Genomic DNA, 17,052 nt, shown 5'->3' with positions numbered 1-17,052 from the left:
AGAATTTTTCAAAACTTTCAAATTGGTAGTTCTTCCCTTTCTATTTAAAGTTTACAATCATATAAGAGTTAATGATATCTCAGATATTCATTGGAACACATCCAAAACCATTCTAATTCTAAAAATAATAAAGATAAATCTGACCCAGTAAATTATAGACCCATTTCTTTAATTAACGTGGATATTAAGATTCTGTCATCTATTCTGGCTAACAGATTGAAACGGATTTTACCCTCAATTATCTCGTCAGATCAATCAGGTTTTATGTCTCAGAGACATGCTTGGGATAATACTCTATCTTTAGAGACTATATTTCATCTCATTAAGAAAAATCCAAACCCTATATATGCTTTGATTATAGATGCATCAAATGCCTTTGACAGAGTATGTTGGAACTTTCTATTTCAAACTATGTTATGTTTTAATATTCCCTTATTCTTTATAAATTTTTAAAAGTTTTATACAAGAATATGTTTACTAGACTATACATTAATGGTCAATTTTCTGCTCGATAAAGATCACTAAAGGAACAAGACAGGGTTGTCCATTGTCCCCTTTTCTTTTCAACATTTACTTAGAACCTTTGCTATTGTTTATTACTCAAAATACTTTTCATAACATCCCTAGAATTCTTAATACTAATATTCATTTCTCTGCTTTTTGGATGATTTAGTAATCTACTTTCAAACTCCATTATCTGATTACAGAAAAATAATGAATTCTATTGATTATTTTTCTTTGGTTTCCAACTATCTTTTAAATTCTACAAAACTCATATTTTTCCCTTAAATCATTTAGCACACAAATCTTTTTGTTTCCAGACGATCATTTTCAGTTTACTTATAATATAAAATATTTAGGAATCAATTTAGAACACAATAATAAATCTTCCTTTCAAAATAATATTAATAAATTATGGAACTCTATATTGTCTGATATGGACAGATGGAAGCATCTAAACCTTTCATTTCTTTCAAGGGTGGCCATTATTAAAATGAATATTCTGCCTAAATTTCTTTACCAATTCTCATCATCTGATCAGATAATTTCAAAATTTTTTTGAGTCTGTAAATAAAGCTTTGGCAAAATTCATATGGTTCCCTAAATCTGTTAGAATTTCCTATTCTAGATTGGCATTTTCGAAGGACAAGGGAGGTTTGGGTTTACCTAATCTTTATCTCTATTATTTGATTGTCTCATACAATAAACTTCTTACTATCTCTAAATTCAATAACACTTCTTATCCAAATCACTCTTTATGGATAAAATTATGGTATAATTATGTCATTTCTAATAATTTAAATCCTGAAGCTATTCCCTTTATCTCTCTGGATAGTTTATTTATTAAAAATATATCTACAGTATTTAAACAAAAGATTAGAGATTTCCAAACCTTACTCAAAATGTGTAAACTAGAAAAGATCTCGCACCATGTTCAGCCAATTCATCTAAACCCAAATATATTATTGGACAATAAACTTTTGAACTTAACAAACTATCCTTTAATTAAAAATCTAAAAGTAGGAGATGTTTTGAAATATCTTGACTTGCCTTTATCTGACTGGCGTAAGTTATTGAAAGTAAACTGGAATTACTCACCAATTCTTACACAACTAAGAGCAATAATTAAAAACAAATTTGTATCTCTGGTCCCCATAGACTCACAATTGAAAAACCTTAACACGATTATCAAAATACTTTCATCATCTGATAAAATGCTCTCAAACTCATATAAATTAATTAATTCTTTAATGATGGACCACAACTGTCTTTTATCTAATGTTTGGTTGAATTATAATTCCCAATTGTCAGAATCTCAGAAAGTCCTGGCTATTAGACACACTAAGGAATTTATCCCTTTTAAAAAATTAGCATACACACAATTAATGATTAATAATGATGCCTACTTTACCCCAATCAAATTAAACAAATTTAACCCAAATAAGTCTCCTTCGTGTTCATGCTGTTCTCATCCCCAAGCAGACCTCCTTCATATTCTATGGTATTGTCATTTTTCTCACAGATTGTGGACATCTTTGAAAGTCAGACTGCAGAAAATGGGATATCAAAATCCACGTTGACATGGGAATTTGCTATTCTACATATTCCATTGATTCATCTTTCAAAAGTTGATATTCATGTTATCATTTTTATTTGCTCATTACTAAAACTTTATATAATACAAAATTGGATTGATCGTTCTAAATTAAAATGGGTTACTTTCCAGAAAATGGCTTTTGAATTTATTGATGCTCAAAGATACTTAGGTGGAAGTCCAAAAAAAAAAGCTATTAGAAAGGTTGTGTTAGAAAAGGTTCTAAACATATTAAATAGTTAATGTTAAATATTTTTTTTTTCTCTCAGGTTGCCTAACTTGTATATAGTGTACATATGGTATATGTTTTATTTCTAAATAACTTATCAAAATCTCATGAAGGTTGTTATCACTAGATGAATTGTTATATGTTCATTTATGCCTTCTTGTTATGTATAATCTTTTAATTGTCTTGCTATTCATATAATTAATAAAAATTTTTTTGAGAAAAAAAAAAAAAACACCCTATGTGAGAGATGCAAATACACCACGGAAGTAGAGTCAATGCTCTCAGTAAAAACAAACTAGACATCAAACAGGTTGTCAGCACACAAGCTTCACCTTTCATGCAGACCTTACCTCTCACACAAAATAAGGTCACAACACATAAAACCCACATATGTGGAAATACTCACTAGAAGACTACCAAAAGAACAGAGACTTCACAAACGCACACCACCCACACTCACCACTAAGCAAAAAGAAACCACTACACATATCAACACAGCTGCATATCTCAACAAATAAGCCTCTAAGGCAAACACGTCAAATGTCTTGGTCCTAGGCGACTCCTTAATGAAACACACAGATGTCCCCCTCACCAGACAGGACAAGGAAAAGGTCACGGTCAGCTGCCTATCAGGTGTGATGGTCCAACAAATCACACATGCACTTGAGTCACTCAACAACAAGGACTGTTATGACTCTGTCATAGTTTGGAGTGAATCACTTGAGATGTTCTTCTCTGGAGTATATGAAGACAGACATGATGGAACTCTCTGATTATATGCTCTAGGCCGGTATGTCCCTAGCCCTAAGCAGTATCCTACCTTCACCCTGGATGATGCCACAATATAAACAAAAAATGATTGACCTCAACAATTGGCTTAGCATCTGGTGTCAATCCAGGGGGATGCAGTATCTGTTAACCTGGGAGGATATGGTAGACAACATAAAGGAAAGTATAATTCACCATAGATTTATTCTGGTACCTTGGCCTTTTGCCTTTAAGGAATAATTCATGAATAAAAAACACTTCCTTTTATATAAACCAGATAAATAAAAATCAGATTGAATAATTACTTAATTACAACAATTGTGACTAAATAGTGAAAAATCTCATTACAAATCTAATACCAAAGCAGACTGAACACAAAGTACAATTTATAATACTAAGTCATCCTAAGATTATTATTTAAAGTAATAGAATATTAAATACTCTATAAAGTAATATTACTATCCATGTTCATGCCTCTAGGATACAAAGTGTGATAATTTAAAATCATCCAACATTCTAATTTATTTAATTCCCTTCTAAAATTCCCCTTTTTTAGGCAATGTCAAAACAACAAATTTTCCAACGTCACAAAATCTAACCAAGACAAACTCATGGTCATGCTGCTTAATGCTAGAAGCTTAAACATGAAACTGCATTCCCTGGAAGGACTCCTCGCCTTGTAGGATGCTGATGTCTGTGCAATTACTGAGTCATGGTTCAAGGGCACTGAGAGCACCCCAGATGTGCAAGACTACAATGCCTTTCACATATTCAGACCTACAAATGAGTGTGAAGGAACCAAAGGTGGAGGTATATTCATCTTCATTAAAACCAAATACATTTCGAGACTGGTCAAACAGCACGACTCTCTCAAACTACTCCATTAACTATTGGGAAAGTACCATAGCATATTATTGCCCCACCATGAACCAGGATAATCACATGGTTAGCTTGATTTACTGGAATACCTCACGGTACACACCGAGATCTTAGTCATGGGAGATTTCAACTGTCCTTCCATAGACTAGGGGACATACATGAGCAGCAACATGTTCACCCAGGGGTACCTGGACTTTGTTAACACTGCATATCCACTAGGGGCTTTAATGTTCTGGACACAGTATTCACCATAGTATTCACCAACTTGGGAGGGGGTCACTGCAGTTCCCAATGTGTGATGCCTTCCCTGGTTAGGTCAGATCACAGATAAGTCTTGTTTGAAGTAACTACTGGAACTGACACCCTCACAGGAACAACAATTATAAAAATCTTCACCAAAGCTAACTACAGCCTACTAAGAGATGGTATAAAGAGCTTCATACCACCCACAATCACAGACATCAATGATCACTATGCAGAAGTGTACAACAAATGCCCTGTACAAACACATAGGTGATGCATAAACTCTCCTGTACCTGACCAGATCAAAACTAGTTCCTTCCATAAAAACAAGCCAATGTGGTGACTTAAAGTATAAGCAGATTATATAACAAGAGGAAGGAACTGTTATCCAAAAGCAAGAGCGATATCACTCTACAGAGGAATAGTTACCTCCTAAGCCTAAACAAGAAAATCAGAAATCTTGTAAAGTCTTCTAAAGCAAATTTCAAAAATTAAGCCAAGGATAATCAGAAGGCATTCTTTAACTATGTCCGAAGTCTAAAACAGAATGCCCAGCTATGTGCTAAACTGGTAAGAGATGGGATCACTCATACTACACCTGAAGGTATCACCAACCTGCTAGCTGACAGATTCATCACAAATGTCACCACCTTATCCCCACCTGCCATATCCCAAAGCATACCTGACACCAGCCCTCTGCCTAGTATCTCTAAAGAACAGGTCATCTCTGTGCTCACCAAGGCCAAAAACAGCCTCGCTAGGACCAGATAATTTCCCAAGTTGTTTACTAAACAATCTAAAACAAGACCTAGCAGACCCACTTGGCGTTCACTTTAATCATAGCTTGAGAATTGGCTATTTTTCTGAAGAATGGTGAACAACAACAGTAACTCCCCTGCACAAAGGGGGACCATCAACTGATCCTGGGAACTACAGATTCATAAGTTTAACTAGTCTCATCTGCAAGGCCATGGAAGAAATTATCATGGACCTTATCAACAAGGACTTAGGCAACCTTCAAATTCTGGACCCAACCCAGTTTGGCTTTGTTAATGGTAGCTTATCCTTATTAAACCTGGTAGACTTCTTTGAGAATGTCACCAAAGCCATGGATGAAGGTAATACAGTGCACACAGCCTGTCTCTACCTTGCCCAGGCTTTCAACACAATTCCCCACTATGGTATCATTGAGGAACTCTCCTAGCTAGGGGTTAACCCTTACATTACTAGATGGGTAGCCAGTTGGCTCACTGACAGGACACACTCTGTCAAAATTTGTGGTTCCACCTCCACCAGTAGACCCATCAGCAGTGGAGTACCACAGGTGTCTCTGCTGGCTCCTTCCTGTTTGGCATCTATTTCTCAGAAGTCCAGGCCAAAGTAGATGGCCTCTGGCTCAGGAAGTCTGCTGATAATTGCAAACTGGGAGCAATCACTGAGTACCCCAACAATGTCAACATATTAAGAGAACGGCTAACATAAAGAGATGATTGGTGCCAAAAGCCATGGTCTAAAACTAAATGCAAAAAAAAAAAAAGTATTATTATTCCCTTTGGCAAAAGAGAATTCCCTACAAATTACATTATTGACAGCACTCTCCTGAGTTCCAACCAAGTGGTGTGAGACTCGGAATACAGGTTGATAGCAATCTGAATTTCGACCACCAAGTTTCCACAATGGTAAGGAAAGCCTTCTATGTAGCACACTTCATAAGCAAGGGCATAGCATCCAGAACAAGGGATGTTATAACTTCACTGTACTTGAGCCTCAGCAGACTATTAATAGAGAATAATGCACCCTTTTGCATGCACCTCACTAGACACCTGCAGCAACTGGAGAGACCTCAGAGGTTTCTCACTAAGAAAATACAGGGACTTCAAACCAAGACCTACGTGGACAGGCTGAAAGTCCTGTCACTTTACTCTGGATCTTATAGGCTGCTGTCAGGTGGCTTTTGCCTGGGCACCTGAGACCTCAGAGGCTTCCCACTAAGAAAATACAGGGACTCCAAACCAAGATCTACGTGGACAGGCTGAAAGTCCTGTATTTTAAAGGCTGCTGTCAGGTGACTTCTGCCTGGGCTATAGGGCAATCTTCGACCCTAAGCTAATGGAAATGGTGCACATCCACAAGTCAAACGGCACAACATTCACTCACTCTAAGGATCTCAGCCTAGCTTGTGACATTAAAAGAACATGCTTTAGAGACAGATATGTCACCCAGAGACTGCCAGTTCTCTGGAACAGACTTCCTATTCATGTAAAACAGAACTCCTCACTAACCCTATTCAAACAAAACTTAGATAATTGGATGGAAGACCACAAATTCACCCCTGGCGTGGCACCCATGTTCCTCCTGGACCGGGTTACCCGGTGTTGATCACAGACCCACTCTGTTCATCAATTCTTTCTACAAGATACCCAAAAAGAACAAATGGGGATATTTGGGATTAACATGGCTAGGCTTATAAAGGCTATAGGTCAACAGACTAGTAACCTCCTATGATCTTATGAACCTATGAACCTATGAGGAACAGACCAAAACTACGAGGCAAAAATCTAGACATTCTACAAAAATTGCTGCTGGGCAGCCAATTTAGTGTGCTTGTTTTTGAATGGCAATGAACCATTGTATAATAATAGTGTCACAACAACAAAGTGATGCACTTTTAAATGCATGGCAACCCGCAGCCACCATTATTTATTTATTTATTATATTTTGTTAGCTGAAGACCACTTTTTAGCCAAAACTCAAGCCTAATGGACAAGAATAATCTAGCAAGATATATTGAACAATTATATAAAACATATCAGAAGAGTATTCTTATCAACACTTATACAGAATCCTTAAAATATGTGTCCTTTCACTGATGAAAATATAAATAGAGAGAGAGGACAGTACCCCAGTCTTTACAAACAGCATGTAAAATCAAATGCTAGGAAATCAACTCAGGACTAGAAATTACTCTTACATCAACTAATGTAATAAAATGTACTATATATCATCAATATCCCCTACTGAGCATATGAGAATGTCCCGACTAAACTGCAGGATATAAGAAATCAACTAAAGCTTTACCCTTATGTGAGATTTTAAACTACCCAAACATTGAATGAGTAAACTAATCAATATCAGAGAAATCTGCCTGAATATTAATTGACTATATTAATCAAAACTTGACTGGAGCAAAAATAGTACAGAATTCATCTAGGCACAACCATACCAGAGATACCTTACTAAAACTCTAGGACCTTTGGGCTCCCAACCCCTAGTTATTTCCTCTGTAACTAAGAGAGATAATGATGCCATTATCTGTACTGTATTAGTATAGTCCAACTCACTCTTAAAGATGTCATTCCTCACTGACTTTGTCAATGGAAACTGTAATGCAGTAAATGACATAGATATGAAAACATATCAGAATACTTTTCTCACTGTCAAGATAAGTCTGTTAACAATAACACCAGTGAGTTCTCAGTGAGTTTTTGATATTGCAGACACATACATTAATTCTTATCTGCAAACAGACAAATATATAGGTAAAGCAGAAAAAAAAACCCTTTAGTGGAATCAGATATGCAAGAGAAAAAATAATGAATTCTCTTTCATAAATTACATCAGTTGAAAAAAACTAGCCTAAAGTGATTTGGTCATGTTTGGCACTGCTATTTACTTGTTGTGGGTAGCAGGAATGCTGAAGATGATAGTCTTTAAATTTATCTGTCAGTCCCCACTGTAGTACGACCCTGGAGTTAGAATATATAGTTAGGGGTGGTGTGGTGGGCACAGCCCGCCACAATGAAGGGTGTGGGGGGGGCAAAGCCCCCACTTAATTTCATATTATAATGTTTAGTTTTGCTTTAATATTGCTTAGTAAAACACAAGTAAGTGGGCGGCTTCACCCCCCACACCCCCCAACTATATATTCTAACTCCAGGGTCACACTACAGTGGGGAACGTGGCATATCCCATTTACTTGCCAATAATACTTGTCGGTCAAATGAATTGTCAGTCAACTGAAATTTCGGTCAAATGGGGTGAGGCAAATGGGTGTTGGTCATTCAGAAGTTAGGACAAATGAAGTAGATACATGAAATAAAAATGTTAAAAACACTGATTTCAACATGTAGCTATGCATGTGTTGAGAAACAGCTGCAGCACATGCAAAATTTAAAGACAAAATGAAACCCTGTTAGTTACTAACTCTAAGATTGCACAAACACAGGATAAGGACATATTCACCAGCCATAGGAATGATGCAGTTTTGGACACCTGCTGAGCAGCTGCTTAGTTCATCATAAACGGTTGATTAAGCAGCTGCCAACCAATGATATATGTATGTCATCGATCTTTTGCAGGGAACCCATATATCTGTCTACACACATATATTTAAACATTTTCAGATAAAATGATTTTTAATGCTGTAAGTATTTGTACTCTGCTGTCTTCACAGCCTTAGTCATACAGATGCATACACAAGGTGCTGGTGACATAATATCAGGATCTCAGAACATGCAGTAGAATGTAGTGAATGTGAACGCAATATTAGCATGCTTTGATTCACTACTTGGTTTATTTTATTAAGAAATGGCAAGATGCTTTAGATTGAATAGGCTATATTGATACTGTAAATAATGTTTCAATTAGCCTAATAACATGCAAGCAATAAGGGAGGAGGTAGTGCTGGTGATGGCAGTTCACAAGAGCAGACCAAAGGCAGCATCAGCAGTTTTTGCCAAAGCAATGTATCATAGTTAGCAACAGGCATGGAATGTGACACCAAAGAGAACTACAAAATGCTCACCTTGTGCAATCCAAAGTGTGCTAGAACACTAGCAATAGTACGTATGAAAATGTACAATGCAATCCACACAGTATTTCTGCACAGGATACTCCTAGGAACTGTAATCAGATAGTTAAGCATAGACTGAGGGACTGTGGATTCAGTGGTACCAGTGCTACATATAGATATGTACTAGAATCTACCAGGACTTTATAGTCACATGGTCAGTTTCTTCTTTATCCTGGTTGTCTGTAACTGCTTCCCTGACACTACTTTCCAGTTCCACAAGCTCTGTGGGAAGATGGGAGAATATGTTACTGTGTCACTAGAAGAGATGGTTAGTGAAAAAAGGAATAAAATGGTGGAACATACATACACCATGAGAGGACAGTAATAGCCCAGAAGCCCTTAGCTGCTTCACTGAGTTTGGCTTTGTAGGCCTATATCATCTCTGTTACTATGGTGTCTTACAGTGGGAGCTGCTGTTCCAGTAATGGTCTCCACATTGCCAAATGCTTCTCTGCTGACTCAACATCAGTGCAATAAGAGGGAGCTACATGATTTGAAACAGTACTGTGGATCACCTTAAAAGGACACATCTTTTACACTTCACATATATACATGTTTATTGTATCAAAAGAGGAGTATAATTTTTATTTTATTTATTTTATTTGAAGTTTGTTTGCCAGGATAATCCATTGGGCCGAGTGAGCCCATTTTCAATGGAGTCCTGGGGAGAAAAGCTCCATAGATACAATGTCAACATATACAACTAAGAATAAAGTAAAATATAATATGATAAACATAACATAAACAGTTTGTTAAAGTATCAGAGTAGTATATATAAGCACAAGATAATGTTAATGCAACAGGAAAAAACAACCGAAGAGCATATGCAACAATAAGCATGTTTACAATTTTTAGTTTCAAAAACTAAACATTTTCTTTATGTATTCCAGACAACTTTGCAGTGCTTTAAATTAGCAGGTGAACAAGATAACATTCGCTTGCAGGACTGTGAGGATGCTTTTTAGATTTGTGTAAGCATTTTATTTGCAGTCTCAATGTGGCAGCTTCTTCTTTACATAAAAGTAACTTCAAACTGGGGAAGAATGCTTCACCGTTCTACCTTTTTCCATTGACAACTAAGAGCCTGCACGAATATACTATGTAGTTGCTACATGAAGTATTGTGGTTATGGCTCTTCTGTAATCACATAAAAGGAAATTTGTGGACAAAGTCTTTAAAAGACAGGCATCTATGCAATGGTGTAGCACTTTAGTGCATTTAGTGGGTAATGGGGATTCCAAAATACAGAGTTCTTTCTTACCTTTTAAAATATACAAACTGGGCTTATCTGACATCCTGAAGGGAAAATGGAGCTCAGCTACAAAATAGCAATATGCGACTGCTAAATATTGGCTCAAACTAGAAAAATTCTTCTATGTTAACTACTGAGTAGGAGTTATAAGGATACCAGTGATGTACACATGACTGAGTGGTACAGATTTACCAGATTAATAAAAGATTACTTAACTGCCTCTTTGCTTTCATGGAAATAGTTAGGTAAACATTACTGAAATCTGTGTGCTTTAATGTCAGGACTACATTACTTATGGGTGAGGGTGTTGGCAGCAATAAATGCTCATATCCTACTGGTGAACAATGTTCCAGTAAAATGCTTACTTATTTAGTACTAAAACTGGCAACTTATCATGCTATTACATTACGAGAAGAACAGGCGTTGCATTCTAGATTATTTTACTTTCACTTACAGTAGTAAAGGGATCACAGAAGCCAGGACAAATCCAGGATTAGAGAGGCAATTTTTTTATGTTTAAAATTGGTGATATTTTTTAAAATTTATAATGCAATGACATGTAAAATGTGTGCATTTCAAGAATATATAGTTTTGCAAAAATTGTCATTGAAAAAAAATACAATTTTCCTGAACCATGTAAGAATCTCCATTGCCATAAGCTCAGTTTCTCCATTTGGCTTTGAACGCTGAACTATAACATTCTTTGACCTTCCTCTTCCTGACTAAAGCTCAACCCTCTCTACCTACTCCATTTTGCTCCATCTCCCACTATAGTAAACAGACAGAAAAACATGCTGAGTAAAAGCATGATGAGCTCAGCTGTCACTCATCCACCCACATCCACAGACTTATCATCCCCTACTAAACAACATAAACATTTGGGTACATCACTGCATGTGAATGTTATCAGCCTCCTCCTTTGCACAGGCTAGTATACTAGATTGCTCCTCAAACCTATTCTCACTCAGGCCTTTCAACACCTGTACAACAACTGAATTTGCAAATCATAAACTGGCCCAACCACCCTTAACCCTTTGACTCCTTGCCATGCTTCTAGATTGTGACTTTCCTTTGCCCACTGTTTAATCCACTTATCTTTCAAACATTCCATTTCCTTCCTTCCCTTTCTACCTCTCAGGGCCCTATACATCACTCCAACCCTACCTTTTGAAATGCAAGTCCATGCCCTAACTCTTGCACTGCCCACATTTATCCTACCCCCTTCTTCTCCTCTTTTCTTTCCTTTATGCCTTACAGCACCAGTCAGTGCATTGTACAACAGACTGACCATATTTCCATTTACCTTCCTTGCCTTCCTTGTACTCATTCACTCACTCACCCTATAAATCCTTCTTTTCCCCACCTTCTGTTTGTCATTCACCCAATATATCACTGCTACTTTACCTAACAAGTTCTCACACAGGCACTTCCATCTCTGTCAACAATCATTTCTCCCTTTCCTACAACTGAACTCCTTATCTGTTACATTCTCCACATTTATGATACTGGTCCCATCCTTACGATCTACCTTCGACTCAAACATATTCTATCTTAATCCTTTCCCTTCTATTCCTCTCACTTTTTGCGCTATATTGACAACTAACTCATACCTTCTAAAGTTTATCAGGCCCGCCCTGTCCAGCCTTTTACTCATCCACAAATCTCCCTTTGGTCATACTGTCCTTCCTCAAACACTCTCTCTGCTTCCAGTCACACTATCTAGAGGCTTTGTAAGGAAGTGCCTCAGTACATACAGAACCACAGAGAATGCCATGATCTACACTGACTCTGTCTGTCCTCCTACTGATGCCACCCTCCCAGACTACCTATCCAACAACCCCCAGACCTTCCACAGGCTGGAATAAGTAACACATTAGTACCATTGAACATCAATTCACTGCAGTTCAGTGGTTAAAACTCTGGACAAACAAAACAAGTCAAGGTGTCAGTTACCTGTCTATCCTAACAGGGGTTGTCACTGGTATCTTTCAGGGATCTGTACTGAAAGCACTTCTTTTTTTTGAGGGGGGCTATTCTTTGAGATATTAAAATGGATGATGGGCTATATACAACAAAATATGCTGATGACTTCACACTAGGTAGCACGATTTCTTCTTTAAAAAGTCGCTGATGTTTTCTAAGCTGGTCTATATAAAATATTAACCTATTGCAGCAGAAATGAAAACACCTTTAATGTGAGTAAATATATAATCATGAGACTTGGTGAAAAGGACATAAATTATGTCCATTGTCAAGGGGGAATGGAAATCAAACCAGAAATAGATAAAAATCTGACAGCAACTAAATGTGACAAAAAACAAAATAAAGACTATAAGGAGAAGGATTGGATAAGCTGGAAAGAAATGTGAAAAGCCATAAATATAGAGATCTCCTCGAACAACCTCATGTTGATCAGGATTTGAAGTAGGAATGGTTAAGTAGTGGGGGCTTGAAACCAAAAGGTGAAATCAGGATAGTGGACTACATACAGGCTGGTTTACAAAGTCCATTGAACATGTGGGAAAAACAGACAGATATAGGTTCTGAAAAAAAAAAGGAATTGGAAACAGATGCATATCTTGTTGCTGGGTATATTACACTCATGACAGAGGGCCTGTACACTGAAAGGCAGAATAATGTTACAAGAGTGTTGCACTGGGACTGTGCAAACACTACAATATAGAAGTAGGAGAGAAACATTTGAACATGAACAGCAAAACATTAGAGAGAATGATGAAATGTATTTTCACATGGAATCACCCATTACCATCAGTTCAAAAAATAAATGTAAGAAAATCAGATATAGCAGTCATAGGTTCATAGGTTCATAGGTATGTACTAGGCTATGGGCCCTAGGGTCTGTACATGCCTAGCCAAAAAGGGACCCTGGCTTTCGCCACCGAAGAAAATTATTTTCCTGTGCCCCTGTTGAGCAGAGCCACAGAGGTGATCCTTGGGGTGAATTTCCTATTTCCCATCCAATCATCAAGATTTTTCTTGAAGAGTGCTAATGAGTAGCTTTGTTTGATATAGATAGGTAGTTTGTTCCAGAGTAGGGGAAGTCTCTGGGACGGGAATCTATCCCTCCAGCATGTTCTGTTTATTGTTGTGACAATGTTTAGGTCCCTAGAGCATGTAGCTCGGAGAGATTGGGATTTCTTTAAGTGAAGCATGTCCAACAGCTCTGGGTTTGACATGGCTTTGTATGTTAGGCAGAGATTGCCTCTGAGTAGGCAATATGCGATGGAGTAAAGCTGGAGTTTTTTGAGATGGTCTGCGTAGGGCATCTCTTTGAGGTATTTCTGTGGCCTTTCCAGTTGTTGTAGGTGTCTTGTGAGGTACATACCAAAAGGAATGCTGTACTCTATAATGGGTCTAATGAGTGATGAGTAGAGGGGAACAATGATCCCTTTTTTCCTGGATGAGAAACCTTTTGTAATGAGGTGTGCCACGTAGAAGGATTTCCTGACTACTGTGGCGATGTGATTATCAAAGGACTGTCCACCTGTGACCCAAGGTCTCTTATCACACTTTTGGTGTTAAATAGACTAACACCTATGTGGTAGCTCATGGGTACAGAGTTTTTACCAAAGGGGATGACAACGCACTTTTTGGCATTGAGCTTGAGTCCATGACTTTGACACCTGGCATTTGTCTCAGTGAGGCCCTTTTGTAGGATGTCCACATCATTAGGAGTTTCAATTATGGCTCCTAGTTTGCAGTCATCTGTGAACTTCATTAGCCAAAGACCTTCTGTGTTAGCCTGTACTTCAGAAAAGTAGATATCAAACAGGAGAGGACCCAGGAATGAACCCTGTGGTACTTCATTTGTCACTGGTCTGAAGTCGGATTTGGAGTCTGCTACTTTCACAGTGTGGGTTCTGTCAGTGAGCCTGTTGGCAACCCATCTTGTGACGTAGGGATTTATACCTAGTTTATGAGTTTATCTATAATTCCAGGGTGGGGGATGGTATCAAAAGCCTTGGCAGATGTAGATAGGCTGTGTAAGCCACCTTTCCCTCACCTACGGCTTTGGTGACTGCTTCTAAAAAGTCTATCTGGTTTAGGAGACATGATCTGCCTTTTACAAACCCGAACTGGGTGGGGTCCAGAGTTTGGAGATTACCAATATCTTTGTTTATAAGTTCCATGGCTTTGCAGACCAGGCTCGTTAGGCTAATGGGGCTGTAGTTCCCAGGGTCCATGGTGGCTCCCCCTTTGTGGGGTGTGATAACCATTGCTGTGCACCATTCAGTGGGCACAAAGCCTGAGTTGAGGCTATGATTGAACATGGTTCTTAGGTGGGGTGCCAGCTCATTCTGTTGTTCATGTAGAACGCAGCCTGGGATGTTGTCAGGTCCCACGGATCCAGTCCATGAAAAGACAAAAGTAAAACTGATCACTGAAATTGCTATACCTAGAGATTACAGTGTAGAGAGAGAGACACAAAGTCATACAACATCAGGGATTTGCAGGCAGAAATGAGAGTAATGTGGAAGAAATACTCTGACAGTTCCACTAGAAGTAGCAGCAATGGTTCTAATAAGAAAAGAATATACAGCAGTATTTAGATATGCTACCTGTACACTGTACATGTATCTCCATATGAATTGAAGAAGGAGTCAGTTCTGGACACATTACAGGTGCTACAAAAATCACTTTTGACTGACAAAGACTGCAACAGTACTAATTTCATGAACTTTCATTATGTCCTGACTTAGGAATGGGATCCATTCCTGTCATAATATCAGAAACCCAAAAGATCTGGAGAAATTAAAAAAAAAAAGATGTAAATTATAATCACAAAATAGTCAGTCTATTTTAACTGGTACTGCCAATATAAACTCAAGAACCATAGAAGCAATTAAATTAAATTTCAAAATATAACTTTCCTAACAAGCACATCAGCAAAAGGAATGCTCACAGGCATAAAACCAGTCACATTACTTCATGACTTTATATATAGGACCACTCAATAACAGAAAAAATCAGTAAATTAATTAAGTAACTAGAGCAAAATATACCCAAAAAGGACAGAGAGATATAGATAGATAATATATCTATCTATATCTATCTGTCTATATATATATATATATATGGTTCTCTATCAGAAGCCTGAAACACTATAAGCCTGAAAATCAAAATCCTGAAAACTATAGCCTGAAAATTCAAAATCCCGAAAGCCCAAAATCCTGAAACTCAAAATCCTGAAAACACAAAATGGACATACTGACGTCATTGTGGCTTTGCTATTGTTAGCCCTGTGGTGTTAGGTCACGCGTTGGGTTCAGGTAAGTGTGCGGTTGGTTTTATGTTAGGGTTAGGGGCGGTTTAAGTGAGTTAGGGTTAGGGCGCAGGTTAGGCATGTATGCAATAGTGACAAATATTGGGGTTAGGGGCGGTTTAAGTGAGTTACGGTTAGGGCGCGGGTCAGGTGAGTGTGCGATAGTGACGGACCTTAGGGTTAGGGTTAGGGTCAGGGTCAGTTGGTAGATATTAGTGTCTTTATAGTGACATATTAGCATTTTTTGTGTTTTCAGGATTTTGAGTTTCAGGATTTTGGGCTTTCGGGATTTTGAATTTTCAGGCTATAGTTTTCAGGATTTTGATTTTCAGGCTTATAGTGTTTCAGGCTTCTGATAGTGAACCATATATATATATATATATATATATATATATATATATGTATATATATATATATCGAGAGAGAGAGAGAAAGAGATATCAAGGGGGAATCCAACTCTCCTAAAGGGACCTAGACAGTGATAAATATAAATGACTACAAATAAAATATTTAAAAATAAAATTGAATGTGAATATAAATGTAAGCCTGAAATATTAAAGTACTCACAGAGAATATATTGAATGCATAGATAAATATGTGAATACACATACACAAAATACATAAATAGACACACAGTATAATGTGTTATTATAAATTCTACAATAAATCTGTCTTTTGGCAAATAAATAATTAAAGAAAGAAAGATATATAGAATGCCATAAAAAGTGCATATTAAGTTAATTATTGATCCCTCTCGGCTTGATAGTATCATATCTAAAGATAAAAATTGATTTTTTTCTTTTCTACAAAAAATCTGTAGGAAATATTTTGCTTCTATAATCCCTTTTGTTCTTTACATACAATAAAAAATTCTGCCCATCTCTACCGTGTGTCAAGAGGATTTTGCTTTATTCTGTATGTCCTTTAGCTGCTGCAGAAAATGAATACTTACCTTTCTTGAAGTCTCAGATTAAACATTGATCAGTGTAGGTATAACAAAGTCAAGAAATCTTATTGTGTGCCCCATTTAATTCTAAAGAAAATCTCTAGTCACCCCAGGGAGATTACTGTTCCATGTTATACCTCATTAATCTGAACTGTTATGAAAGAATATACTGGATTTTGTAGCATTTGAACCAACATCCTGAAACTGAACAGGTACAACGATTCCCACCCCCCATTAGGGAAACAACCGTAAAAAGTTTCTCCAAAGCCAACTTCACGCTTCTTAAGACAGAAGTGGCAAACTTCACGACACCCATGCAGATGGACAATAGAGGTACGACTGCTGAATCCTACACAAATGCACTTTATAAGCACTTACATGAGTGCATGGGTCATGCTATCCCTAACAGAACAAAGATGCTATCCTCCAAAAAAAGGAAGCCAATCTGGTGGTCTTCTGCCATAAACAAACTACAACAGAAGAAAGAAACTGTTGCAAAAAAGA

The sequence above is a fragment of the Protopterus annectens genome, chromosome 2.part0 (genome assembly GCF_019279795.1).
Source record: "Protopterus annectens isolate FY-2018-M chromosome 2.part0, PAN1.0, whole genome shotgun sequence".
NCBI lineage: Eukaryota > Metazoa > Chordata > Ceratodontiformes > Protopteridae > Protopterus > Protopterus annectens.
This window is presented reverse-complemented; position numbering follows the sequence as displayed.